A 13,300-nucleotide genomic window follows, 5' to 3' on the forward strand; every position below is an offset into this window, starting at 1 on the left:
CTACTTCTTGAGATTTACTCAAGTGAGATAACAAATATGTCTCAGAAATCAATACAATGATTCCTGGAGCACTGTGTTCTCTAGATTCTGTTTCCATGTCTTGACACTTTCACCATGGATTCCACACAATGTTAGAATGCCTTATTTGTGACTAAAATTCAGCACTTAGCCAGGTGAAGCTTTAAATTTGGACTATTGATGTCCAGGCTTTCCCCACATTTTAGCTGTTTCTCTTGGCTTAAAGGGTTCCATGACTTAAGAAAGCAAGGAGAGTTATACTTTAGTTTAGAACAACTGAACGATAATGGTTTAAGCCTGAAAAATTGGAAAATGCAACATTCCGTGAACTGGCATGTTTATTTCAGTGACTGATACTGTAAGCTGGCTGGAAAACTGTACTATGTGTCTGTGTCTGTTGTCAGCTTGGTCTTAAGGAAAGTGAGTGCTTCAAATAAAGTAAATGATGTGTTTCTGTAACTTGACATCTCAGATCAGTCTCTGAATGAAGTCAGTGCTCAGCCACATAAAGAATGATACATAGTAAGGATTACCGTGCTTCCGTTTTCCTGACAGAGTTGGCTAATAGAGATGTTTAGGTTATAACAGACAACCTATTTAGTTGTGTTACTTCCTACTTCCATAAGCATACTAAGTGTGCTATGCAAGATGACATTTCTTCAGACCGAAGCCTAGCATTGGAGCATTGCAACTGATGTGCAATGGGAGAGTGGTGTCTGAGAAGGTGCTGGACAGATTTCAGGAACAAGTCTGAAACTTTTATTTGTACAGTAAAAGCTTTGGTATCCGGCCTGTTGGAGGAATGGGAGGCGCTGATAAGTAAAAAATTCCAGTTAACTAAGAGGGAGGGAGTTTGGGTGTGGGAGGGGGCTCACGGCTGTGGCGCAGAAGGGGGTGCGGAGCCCAGGCTCTGGGAGGGAGTTTGGGCAAAGGAGGGAGCTGAGGGCAGGGGGTTGGGGTGTGGGAGGAGGTGCGGGGTGCCAGATGCAGCCGGCACTCACCTCAGGCAGCTCCTTGCAAGCGGCGACATGTCCCTGCTACTCCTAGGTGGAGGCATGGCTAGGTGGCTCTTCATGCTGCCCCTGCCCTGCCCCAAATGCTGGCTCTGCAGCTGGTTCCTGGCCAATGGGAGCTGCAGGGGCAGTGCCTGCAGGCGGAGGCAGTGCTCAGAGACGCCTGCCATGCCTCTGCCTAGGAACAGGTTGCACTCCAAACCCCTCATGGCTATTCCTCTGCCAAGGAGCAGCAGGGACATGTTGCCACTTCAGGAGAGCTACATGGAGCCAGGTAGTGAGCCTGCCGGCCCTGCACCAACTGGACTATAAACCAGACTTTCAATGAAGATCAGAAATGCCAGTTTATAGAGCTTTCCGGGTGGTAAAGTGCCGGATAACACAGCTTTTTCTGTACTATCTTCTGTGTCTCAAACTTCAGAACAGATCTCTGCTAATGAGAAAGTATGTACAGTTATGAAGAAACTGATAATTTTATTAGCTCACATGCTACACAGCAAAAGCAGCACTTCCTATAGTAGAAGTCTGACTAATGGTTGGAGTTGCCCCTTGTTCTGAATAGAGGCTATATACACACAGGGCATGGCCTGAACGTAACAACTTAAAAAAACCCATAAACTTTTGCTAAGCTTTCGCTCCACATTCAGATGTTCCCATAGTTTCCCAGAGGGACCTCAGTCTCAAGTTCCCTCTGCTTCAGAGTGAAATTTCACCCCCCTTACATGTCTAGGATGGAGCTAGATGGATACACCTGCTTGTAACTCCAGACTGACTCAACAAAAATATACCCCTGCATCTCTATGCAGAGTTTAATCCCTGGGTATCAAGAAGTCTCAACAGAAGAGTCCTGCATGCCTGAGCAGAGGCCAAGAGTCTGCTATCCTATCAGAGATATTAGTGCACCTTCCTTGAAGATGAGTGAATGGAGGCAGGTGTTTCAACATAAACAATTAATACCATATACAAAATGTCCCACTGATACATTGTGGCCTTACATCTGTAAGAGTGAAAGAAAATCAAATAAGTGCAGATGGCACATAGGGAAAAGAGATATTGGCCATGCAGTTGTTCATACCAATATTAGGCCATAATTAGGATCATCATCTCCATAACAGAAAGTAAACAAGTTCACACTGCACTCGTACTAGTTAGAATTGTGCTGCAGGGCTGACTCCTTTCCTGGTTGCAAGTGAGAGGTGAGCCATAGGTGATCTTTGGCCTGAAGATTTGCAATACAAGATTATAGAACTCCCCAAACTCATTGGTGCTCCAAGTTTGAGTCAGTGAAGTTTCAAATTACAATAAAATAATAAAGTTTAGCAACTACAGGGAAATTAAGAGATCTCTGGAACAACCCAGTGTTATAACCTTCTTGTCTCCAGAAATTTGAAAAGATTTCTGTACCTCAAGGGAGCGACCTGGAACCCTCATATTCACCGTCACATAATTATCACATATTTCATACAAAGCATGCCATGTAAGATATCATACGAAAGGTCATGATCTGCTAGAGCCCCTTGTTCTGGTAATTTCATACACACTAATGATATACATGGTGATAAATGAGAGGAGGGATAGCTCCCTTTTGTGGACACTCAACCAGCCAATTGGCTATAGAATCACTCTGGGTGTTTGTTCTTTACTTGCTTTACCTGCAAAGGGTTAACAGGCCCACAGGTAAAAGGAAAGAAGTGGGCACTTGACCGAAAGAGCCAATGGGAGGGCTAGAACTTTTTAAAATTGGGAATAAAGCTTTCCCTTTGTGTTCTGTGGTTGTTCTCTGGAGAGAGGGGACAGAGCAAAGTCAGGGCTATGACTGCTGTAAAAAAATTTTTGCCAGGTATGGAAATCATCAGATTATATCCAGAACTACCCAAATATGTCAGTAGTTTAGGAGATCTCTAGAAAGACACAATTAGGTTTATTTCTTTTGTTTTCTGTAAGGCTTGTGGACTTCTCTGTGCTAACCTCAAATGCTTTTTGTTTTGCTTGTGACCTTTAAGCTGGACCTCAAGAAGGTTATTCTTGATGTTTAAATTTTGTAAATGGAGTTTTTTAATCTGGCAAAAGCCTAAATTCCAGATGTATTTTCTTTATTTTTGGTTTTAATAAAATTTACCTCTTTTAAGAACAGGATTGGGGTTTTGTGTCCTAAGAGGTTTGTGCGTATGTTGTTTAATTAGCTGGTGGCAACAGCTGGTTTCTCTTTTTTCTTCAGCTCTTCCCGGGCAAGGGGAGGTGAAAGGGCTTGAGGGTACCCCACAGGAAGGAACTCCCAAGTGTTCCTTCCTGGGTTCTCAAAAGGGGTTGTTGTTTTTTGCACCTAGGTGGTGGCAGCATCTACCCATCCAGGATCAGAGAGAAGCTGTGACCATAGGAGTTTAATACAAGCCTGGAGTGGCCACTATTAATTTTTAAAATCCTTGCGGGCCCCCACCTTCTGCACTCAAAGTGCCAGAGTGGGGAAGCAGCCTTGACATACATATTTTGAGATTTTTGGTATATGGTTGTTACTGAATATGTTGTAAATTTATGGGGTGTCCACTGACAGTTCTCCAGTGACAACAAAGGAGGTGATCCATTCCCAGGAGGGTGTTAAATGATCATTAGTCAGCATGGGAGTTGTAAACAAGGGATTTACAATGCTGTAAGAGAGCTGCACAAGCATCACATGATGGGGGATTGCTCAGCAAATGTGACTCAGCAAAGCCCACCAGGATGTATTTGGGCTAGTATTTTTCAGGCACATGGCTGAGGATATAAGATAGGGGACAGTGGCATCGTGCTTCTACATTTCTCCTCCCCCACCTACGCTGGAAGCAACAAGTATTCTGGGGAAGATAATGACTTGGACTGAGAAGACTGGTCCCAGGCTTAAAGGGAAAGCCTGTATATTAAGGACTGTAACCTGCCTGTAACATCCAGTGAGGTGAGAAAACTGCTTAATCCAAATACTGTTAGTCTAATGAGGTTCCGAATTTAGACTGCATGCTTACTCTTACCTTTTATTTTCTTTGGTAACTATGTCTGACCTTTTGTGCCTACCACTTATAATGACTTCAAATATTTCTTTCTGTAGTTAATAGATCTGTCTTATATTTTATCTAAAACAGTGTGTGATTTGGTTGAAGTGCTTGGAAAATCACAGCTCAATTTACAAAGGCTGGCGTGTGTCCTCACCACATTGAGGGAGGGGCGGACTGGGTAATGAACTTACATTGGTCAGGCTTCTGAGCAGGGCAAGATGATACAGTCCTGGGGTGCAAGGCTGGGGGCTTGGGAGATTTGCTGGTGCTTTTCCCTGTGTGATTTGTGAGTGGCTCAGTGAGCATTCATGAAATTTAGCTGGTGTCAGGCTCCACATGCTATTGCACTGAGTGATAACAGTGCCTGGAACGGGTTAGCTGTTGTCACAAGAAAAGCCTTGTGAGAACAGCCCAGGCTGGAGAGTTAAGGTGCTGTAGTGAGCCAGTCTGGTTCCCCACCACCCTGGAGGGGAACGAGTCCCTCTGGATGCCAAAGTGGGCGAAGCCAGTGGAGCTTGCGCCCGCTCCCCAGAGGTCAGGGCACAGGACAGGAAGTACAAAAGCCCAAACCCAGAGCTCACTAGAGGCCCGGCTGCCAGAAAAGCCAGATGCCTGTGGCCTAGTGGGCAGACTCCTGCAGTCTGCGACTGACCTGAGGACTGGCCAGACTAGCCAAGGCCTGATGCTGACCAGACCCCAGGGAAGCTGTTAAGCCTGCCTGTGGCAAGCCAGTCAGAGGAGCTGCCAAGCCTACCGCTCGCCGAGTACCCGGAGGAGCCCATGGTGCTTGGTTCCATGGAGGACACCGTCCAGACGCAGGTACCTGTAGAGGGGGAGGTAGGAAGTAGCCCAGGGGCAGCCGACCCTAGTCTGGCTGCAGCACTGCTGGAGCCGATGTCAGTGTGTTGCGGCCAGGATCCCCACTGGCTCAGCAGTGGGTCTTCTGCAGCGGCTGGGGCCCTGGGCTGGGGCGCAGTGGAGTGTCCCCCCTGCCACCTAACATGCGGGTAGCAGTCTCCCCCTCACCCCAGGCCCTTCGGAGCCAGGGCCTGGGCCTCTTGAATTCATTTGTTTGCTCAGCCCCTGCATAAGGGCCTGAGCCGTAGACTCTCTACTGCCCCATCCTGATTTAGGGCTAGGGTCTGTGTTAACTGTTGCTCAGCCCCTACCTAAGAGCCTGAGCAAAAGACTCTTGACTGCCCTGCCCTGAACTAGGGCCTGGGTCTGTGGAATAGAGCTGTTTGTTTGTCTCTACCGTTGCTCTGGCCAGGCTAGTTCCCCCAAAATAACCTGAGGGATGTAGTGAGGTGGTCTGGTTCCCTGCCATCCCAGAGAGGGACGAACTCAGCCGAACTCTTCTACAGGGGCATAGTGGTACCCCAGTTCCAGGTTTTACCCTGGGGATCCCATCACATCCTATGCATTATACATTTCTTAGTTCCTCTCATGCTATTTTTGTATACAGATACAACATACAAAAACACTTTTAAAACACTGAAATAGAAGTGACTGTAAAGACAAATCAGACAATATAGATATGCCGTATATGAAGCTGATAAAACATACCAAATAACTTACTACATGTTTGGTTGTATGATAACACCTAGCCTAGTCTAACTTGTTAATGGGATCACACATGATTTAGAATCCTTACCATGGCACAGATATTTGTGATGATAAACCTTTACCTCTGTGTGTTAATAGTCCAGTTGGACTACTGGTCTGTTGACCAAAGGTCAAGTTTGCCAGAAGATGTTTACAAGTGGTAATAGCTCTGCATGCATCAGAGAGCTCATCTGCCTTCTCTTTTAAACGGTATCAGCTTCTTCTCCAGCATTGTCCTGCTAACAACTCCTTTCTCATCAAGCATGTTTTAGAACATTTTCTAGGAATGTGCTGCCAGCTGGCCAGAGACAGATAATCAGGCACTGGTAGCCATCTGGAGCTACAAGAACCAGTCATAGCCAAATGCCGGTAATTCAGGAAAACCCAGTGCACAACTGGACATTCCAAACAGGGCATCATTCAGTCCAACAAACTGCCAGCAACAGATGAAGGTCACTTGTTAATGTCCTCACAAGTTAGCTGCAACAGGTGTTATCAACTCTCACACTTTGTTGCTGAGGCCTGGTCCACACTACACAGTTAAACCAATTTTAACAGCGTTAAATCGATTTAACGCTCTACCCATCCACACTACAATGCACTTTATATCGATTTGAAGGGCTCTTTAATCGATTTAAATCGATTTTAAATTTAAATCGATTTCTGTACTCCTCCCCGACAAGAGGAGTAAAGCTAAAATTGATATTAACATATCGATTTAGGGTTAGTGTGGCCACAAATCGAAGTTATTGGCCTCCCGGTGGTATCCCACAGTGCACCACTGGCCACTCTGGACAAGAATCTGAACTCTAATGCACTGGCCAGGTATACAGGAAAAGCCCCGCGAACTTTTGAATTGCAATTCCTGTTTGGCCAGCGTGGAGCTCTCATCAGCACAGGTGACCACGCAGAGCTCATCAGCACAGGTAACAATGCAGTCTCCTGAGAATAGAAAAAAAGCACCAGCATGGACCGCACGAGAGGTACTGGATCTTATCGCTATATGGGGAGAGGATTCAGTGCTAACGTTCCAAAAGACTAAATGAAAAAACTTTTGAAAAAATTTCCAGGACCATGATAGAGAGGCGCCACACCAGGGACTCAGTGCAGTGCAGAGTGAAAGTTAAGGAGCTCAGACAAGCCTACCAGAAAACCAAAGCAGCAAAGGGAAGATCAGGGTCAGGGCCAAAAACATGCCGCTTCTACACTGAGCTGCATGCAATTTTAGGGGGCTGCGCCACCACTACCCCCCCCCCTTGTCTGTGGATTCCGAGGTGGGGGTTATAATCTCAACCATGGATGAGGATTTAGCGGAGGGGGAAGATGAGGAAGAAGAAGAGGAGGAAGAGCTTGCGGAGAGCACACAGCACTCCATTCTCCCCAGCAGCCAGGAGCTTTTTGTGACCCAGACGGAATTACCCTCCCAGCCCTCCCAGGCCACTAGCCCACACAGTGAAGCCATGGAAGTGACCTCTGGTGAGTGTACCTTTGTAAATATAAAACATGGTTTAAAAGCAAGCGTTTTTTTAATGATTGATTTGCCATGAGGGCTTTGGATGCATTAGCAGCCAGTAAAGTTACTGGAAAAGTTTGTTAATATGTCTGGGGATGGAGCAGAAATCCTCCAGGGACAGCTCCATGAAGCGCTCCTGGAGGTACTCCAAAAGCCTTTGCAGAAGGTTTCTGGGCAAGGCAGCCTTGTTCCGTCCACCATGGTAGGACATTTGACCACACCATGCATGTAGCAAGTAATCGGGTATCATTGCATGACAAAGCCTAGCTGCGTATGGTCCCGGTGATTTCAGGCATTCAAGAAACATCCGTTCTTTATCTCGCTCTGTTATCCTCAGCAGAGTGATATCGTTCATGGTAACCTGGTTGAAATTAAGGAATTTAAGTAAGGGGACAGAGAGATGGGGGAGGGGAGGAAGGATAGCGCTGAGATTTTTAGCGTTTGGCCAGCAGGAATCTTCCCAGCTACCAGCCACGCGGTGGGGGGTGGGAGGGAGAGAAAGGTTGGTGATTAGCAGTGATCTTCCATGATACCAGCCATGCGGTCGGGGGAGGGGTAAAGCAATTCTAGAGAATTGGATTGGGGGGAGGGGTTGGCGTCTGCTGCTCCTTGTTAACAGGAAAGAAGCAGCAAAGGTAGAAGGTATGCCTTATCATGACAGCATGCAAGCTGAACTGTGATGCCTGGACCTGCGTCTGTGTTGATCTGTAACACCAGAGCCGCAGGCACTCAATATTAAAAGATTCCAAATGCGACCTTGTAGTGAAATCACATGTGCTATGTAAGGTGAATAGTATTGTTCACTGTGAAAGAGTATAACCATTGTTCTGTAAAATGTATCTTTTATAATCCTTCTCTCCCTATTTTCCCCCACTCATGCAGCTGCACATTTTTCAAGCCTCCCTACTCCATCCCCAAGGATGGCTCAGATAAGGCGGAGGAAGAAAAGGATGCGAGATGAAACGTTCTCCGTAATCATGGAAGTAACCAGCAATGAAAGAGCTTATCTGAGGGAGTGGAAGGACGTGGTAACAAAGTACAGGAAAGATGCCAGTGAATGTAAGGATAGGAGAGACGCTCGAGATGAGAGGTGGCGGCAGGAAGATCAGCGGTGGCGGGATGCAATGCTGGAGCTGCTGCGTGATCAAACTGACATCCTCCGACGTCTGGTGGTCACAGAGTGCCGCTGCAGCCCATGTTTAACCACCCTCATTACTCACCATGTTCCATGTCTTCCTCACCCAGACGTGTAAGAACGCGTGAGGGAAGGCTTTGTGCACCAGCCCACTCCACCCCCGTGGACAGTCCAACCAAAAAGCTGTCATTACATTGAAATGTGCTTAATGGCCTTTTCCTTCCCTCCTGTCCTCCTACCAAACCACTCCCGGGATACCTTGTTAATTCTCTTCCTCTTTTTATAATTACATGCTTTTTAAACGAAGGGGGAGGGTGGGTTGCTTACAGGAAATGACTTTTAAGAAAGAATACATGCTTTTTAAACGATAGTGACTTTATTTCCATAAGCAAGCTGTAATTGAAGGGGGAGGGTGGGTTGCTTACAGGGAATGACTTTTAAGAAAGAATACATGCTTTTTAAACGATAGTGACTTTATTTCCATAAGCAAGCTATAATCGAAGGGGGAGGGTGGGTCATCCAGGATAACAACAGGCATTTCAACATCCCCAATTGTTATTTTCTGGTCCGGGAAGTAAGTCCCTTGCTGCAGCCATTTAAACAGAACAGTGCTTCTGAAGATGCGAGCGTCATGAACCCTTTCTGGCCATCCCACGTGGATGTTGGTGAAACGTCCCTTGTGATCCACCAGTGCTTGCAGCACCATTGAAAAGTACCCATTGTGGTTTATGTACTGGGTACCCTGGTGCTCCGGTGCCAAGATAGGGATATGGGTTCCATCTATCGCCCCCCCCCCCAGTTAGGGAATCCCATTGCAGCAAAGCCATCCACTATGACCTGCACGTTTCCCAGAGTCACAACCTTTCATAGCAGCAGCTTAATGATTGCTATGGCTACTTGCAACACAGCAGCCCCCACAGTAGATTTTCCCACTCCAAACTGATTCCCGACTGACCCGTAGCTGTCTGGCGTTGCAAGCTTCCAGAGGGCTATTGCCACTTGCTTCTCCACTGTGAGGGCTGCTCTCGTCTTGGTATTATGGTGTTTCAGGGCAGGGGAAAGCAAGTCACAAAGTTCAAAGAAAGTGCTCTTATGCATGCGAAAGTTTTGCAGCCACTGCGAATTGTCCCACACCTGCAAAACTATGCGGTCCCACCAGTCTGTGCTTGTTTCCCGGGCCCAAAATCGGCGTTCAATGGGTAGAACCTCCCCCATTACCAACAGGAGCTCCAAAGCGCGGGGGCCCATGGTTAGGGAGAAATCAGTGTCCATGTCCTCATCACTCTCGTCGCCGCGCTGCCGTAGCTGCCTCCTCCTCGCCTGCCTTTGCAGTTCATGGTTCACCATAGACTGCACGAGAATGCGCGAGGTGTTTACAACGTCCACGATTGCGCTATTGATCTTAGCAGGGTCCATGCTTGCTGTGCTATGGCATTTGCTTTCAGTTCACCCAGGAAAAAAGGCGCGAAATGGTTGTCTGCTGCTTTCAGGAAGGGAGGGGTGAGGCTGTACCCAGAACCACCCGCGACAATGATTTTTGCCCCATCAGGCACTGGGATCTCAACCCAGAATTCCAAGGGGCAGGGGAGACTGCAGGAACTGTGGGATAACTACGGAATAGCTACCCACAGTGCAACGCTCCGGAAATCGATGCTAGCCTCGGACCATGGACGCACACCGCCGAATTAATGTGCTTAGTGTGGATGCGTGCAATCGACTTTATAATATCTGTTTTATAAAACCGGTTTAAGTTAATTCAAAATTACCCTGTAGTGTAGACGTACCCTAAGATTTTGGCCATTACTGCAGGCAGTGTTGGTGAGAGAGAGAGAGAAAGAAGTTCTTTGCTTATGCTGATTTTTCAGACCGACCAAGATAGAAGGGCCTCCTATTGGCTGCCTTCCTTACTTCCTTGGATCCTGGAGAAGCACAACTAACCGTAGCTGCTGCTTTTGGCAGGCAGAGCTCTCGCCCCAGGACCCACAGAAGTTTTTGGGTAGGCAGAAGGAGCAGCCAATGCCATTGTCCCAAGAGAGGAGGAAGCTGAGAGAACCAGCAGCTCAGGGATGCTTGCTTCCTCCTCTCTTCTTGTGGAAAAAAGAAAAAAATGGAGGTGGGCAGCTCTTCTCTAGCTAGACAACACCAGGCCTGGGAGTGAGGGGTGAAGAATTTCTGCAGGTGCCCCGCATGCCACCTCAGGGCGAGGGTGGGAGATTAAGAGCCAAGGAGGAGACAAGGTGCACAGAGACCAAGGGGCAGATGTGGGACTGGGAGTGTGGAGAAGTAATTGGAAATTTGCGGTTTGTAGCCCTCTACACTATCAGGCAGTATCTGAGGCAAGTTTGCAATTTTATCTCAATTGGATCTTCTATTCAGAGCTCCTGCAGTGGCCTCCTTCCCATTCCCCAAAATAAGTCACTTTACTTACTGTAAACTGAGATGACAACAGTAGATGTCACCGCCTTCCCTCATACATACAAGAGAGTCTGAAAACTAACCAAGAATCACAATGGTTTTCTTTAAAAAATCTCATTTTGGGGGACATCTGAATCATGATTTTCAAACTGCTGGGGGTGGCAGTACTATGTAACACCAAAAGGCCCATGACTATGAATGAAGGTCAAGAGCTGAAGGAAAGGCCTGTCCATTCTTTGAGGAACTAAACAGCATACCTAGGACTTGCTGTTCAATACAGCCTGATGTAAGGGACAAAGAGAGGGAATCTTTGTTGCATAGCAGATGACAGGAATGAGGAGTGAATTCCAAATTCTGGGATCCTGGAGAGACTCAAGATCTGGATTTGGCAGCACGGCACAACCTATAGCTTTTTCCTCTATTGGGCCCTGAGATCTCACAATTCTTCCCCAAGCACCCATCTTCTGTGCCATAATGACTATCTGCGCAAGGACATTGCACACTGCAGGTTTACAGCCAACAGCTTTTCTGCTCCCGGCAGATGGAGCATAATGAAAATGGGTTTCTGCTGGTACTTGTCCTGACAGAAAAATTGAGGGAGGAATGATGTTTGAAACAGCCAGGTGTTCCTTCCACAAAGCTCCAGGCTTAGAGGGAAATTGGGGAGAGGAGGGAAGGTGAGGCAAGGTTGGTATTTGAAATGAGAATTAAGGGGTTCCAATTAAGCTCACAGCCAAGTCACTTTGGGAAGGCTCCAAGCTTAAGAAAAGCTGCATATTCCAAAAGCAAACACCAATGGCCTGAGGTATTTTCATTACATAAAGCTGGAGGGTGGGGGGAAGTGTCTATCTATGGCTTCACAGGAGTTTCTTCTTAAAATCATGCATCTTAACTTCTTAAACCTCATGCGTCTGATGAAGTGGGTATTCACTCACAAAAGCTCATGCTCCAAAACGTCTGTTAGTCTATAAGGTGCCACAGAACTCTTTGCTGCTCTTCTTAAACTTGACCATGAAGGTAGATTTACCTCAAATGAGTTGAGCCCTGGAAAGACTTAGTGGCTATTGACTATTTCTGCTGTCTGCCTAAAAGAGAGCACTGCAAATGACAACCTTCTGCTGCAGAGCCATTTACTACAGTCCTACTGGCTGTGTGACAGGTTGGCATGCAACTTACGAGAGGCAACCACAGTGAGAACATTGACACAGGACATGGATGCCACAAGTAGGTGATCAGAGGCAACAATGGGGAAATACGTTCTGGAACTTGAAATGGGAGACAAATAGAGAACAACACTATTAATAGTAATATAGCAGTTCGATTAGATGTGTAGGAAGGCCCAGGGAGAGATGGGGTCTCGGGCAACTGTATAGGTGACAAAGATCTAAGGCATTCACGCTATGCTTGCCTTTTCAGGCTTTTGTAAGATTTATAAGCCTAGCCACCACAATTAATAGGCAGCAGTTTTAAAAGAAGCAAAACGAAATACTACTTCACACAATGCACAGTCAATGTGTGGAAGCCATTGGCAGGGGATGTTGTGAAGGGCAAAACTATAACTGGATTAAAAAAAGAATTGGATAGGTCCGTTAATGGCTATTTGCCAAGATGGTCAGGGATGCTACCCTCTGCTCTGGGTGTCCCTATGCCTCTGACTGATCCAGTATGGCCATTCTTATGTTCTTAATTTTAGGATTATTCACATCACTTGCACAGTTGCAACAGTAACAGCTTAGAAGAGGAACAGAAAAATTGATTGTTTAAACAGAAAGCAAGAAGACTGCTCTTGACAACCATTGAGAGGAGTAGATTCTTTTCCTGACCTAATGGGTTTTTGCTAGGAGGCTCATATGCCAAGAAAAGTTTTTTGGATCAGCATACGAGGAATGCCTTAGATTTTCCAATTTCTCACTGTAGGTAGTGTTACCACTTTTGACCTAAGTGGCTAATCACAGTTTAGGTCCCTGCAGGTTGTTCCAGTTAGGAGAAGAAATCTATGATGGGTTCAGGTACCTTTAATGCAATCTTTTTTTCATTTAGAGAGAATGTACAACTTTCTGTTTCCCTGAACATGGGAGGAGCTAAACAATAGGAGACTGTTTCCTTGCTCACAGCCCCAAACCTCACAGTTCTGTACTTCTTTTTGCCAGAACCTGGCCCAAAAGCTCTCTCTCCACTTTTCCAGGACCACACACAAAATGCCTGTTCAGAGCATTCCTGATGCTTCCTTGCAGCCTTGTCTCTCAGCTTTTCTGTAGTTTCTTAGAAATCAGATGAGACCAGCGTCAGATACCTGCATTTAAGAAAAAAAAATTACAAAGCAAAAGGAAAAACAATGAAAAACCTTGTTGTATGTACCAATAATTTTCAGGCATGTCTAGGGGTGAAAGTAAGCTAGGCCACTTATTGGTACAGCTGGGGGGAGAGGTGCGGGGGGGGATTGCTCTGGCCCCAGCCCCTGGAAGGGGTGGGGTCTTGGGCAGATGAGGCAGGGTTGGGGGTCAGCATTCCCCAATTAGCCCTTTCAGGCCACCTGGTCTGCACTGCACAGGGCTCCCGTGTTGATTTAAAGGAC

This window comes from Gopherus evgoodei, chromosome 1 (assembly GCF_007399415.2).
Source record: "Gopherus evgoodei ecotype Sinaloan lineage chromosome 1, rGopEvg1_v1.p, whole genome shotgun sequence".
Lineage (NCBI taxonomy): Eukaryota > Metazoa > Chordata > Testudines > Testudinidae > Gopherus > Gopherus evgoodei.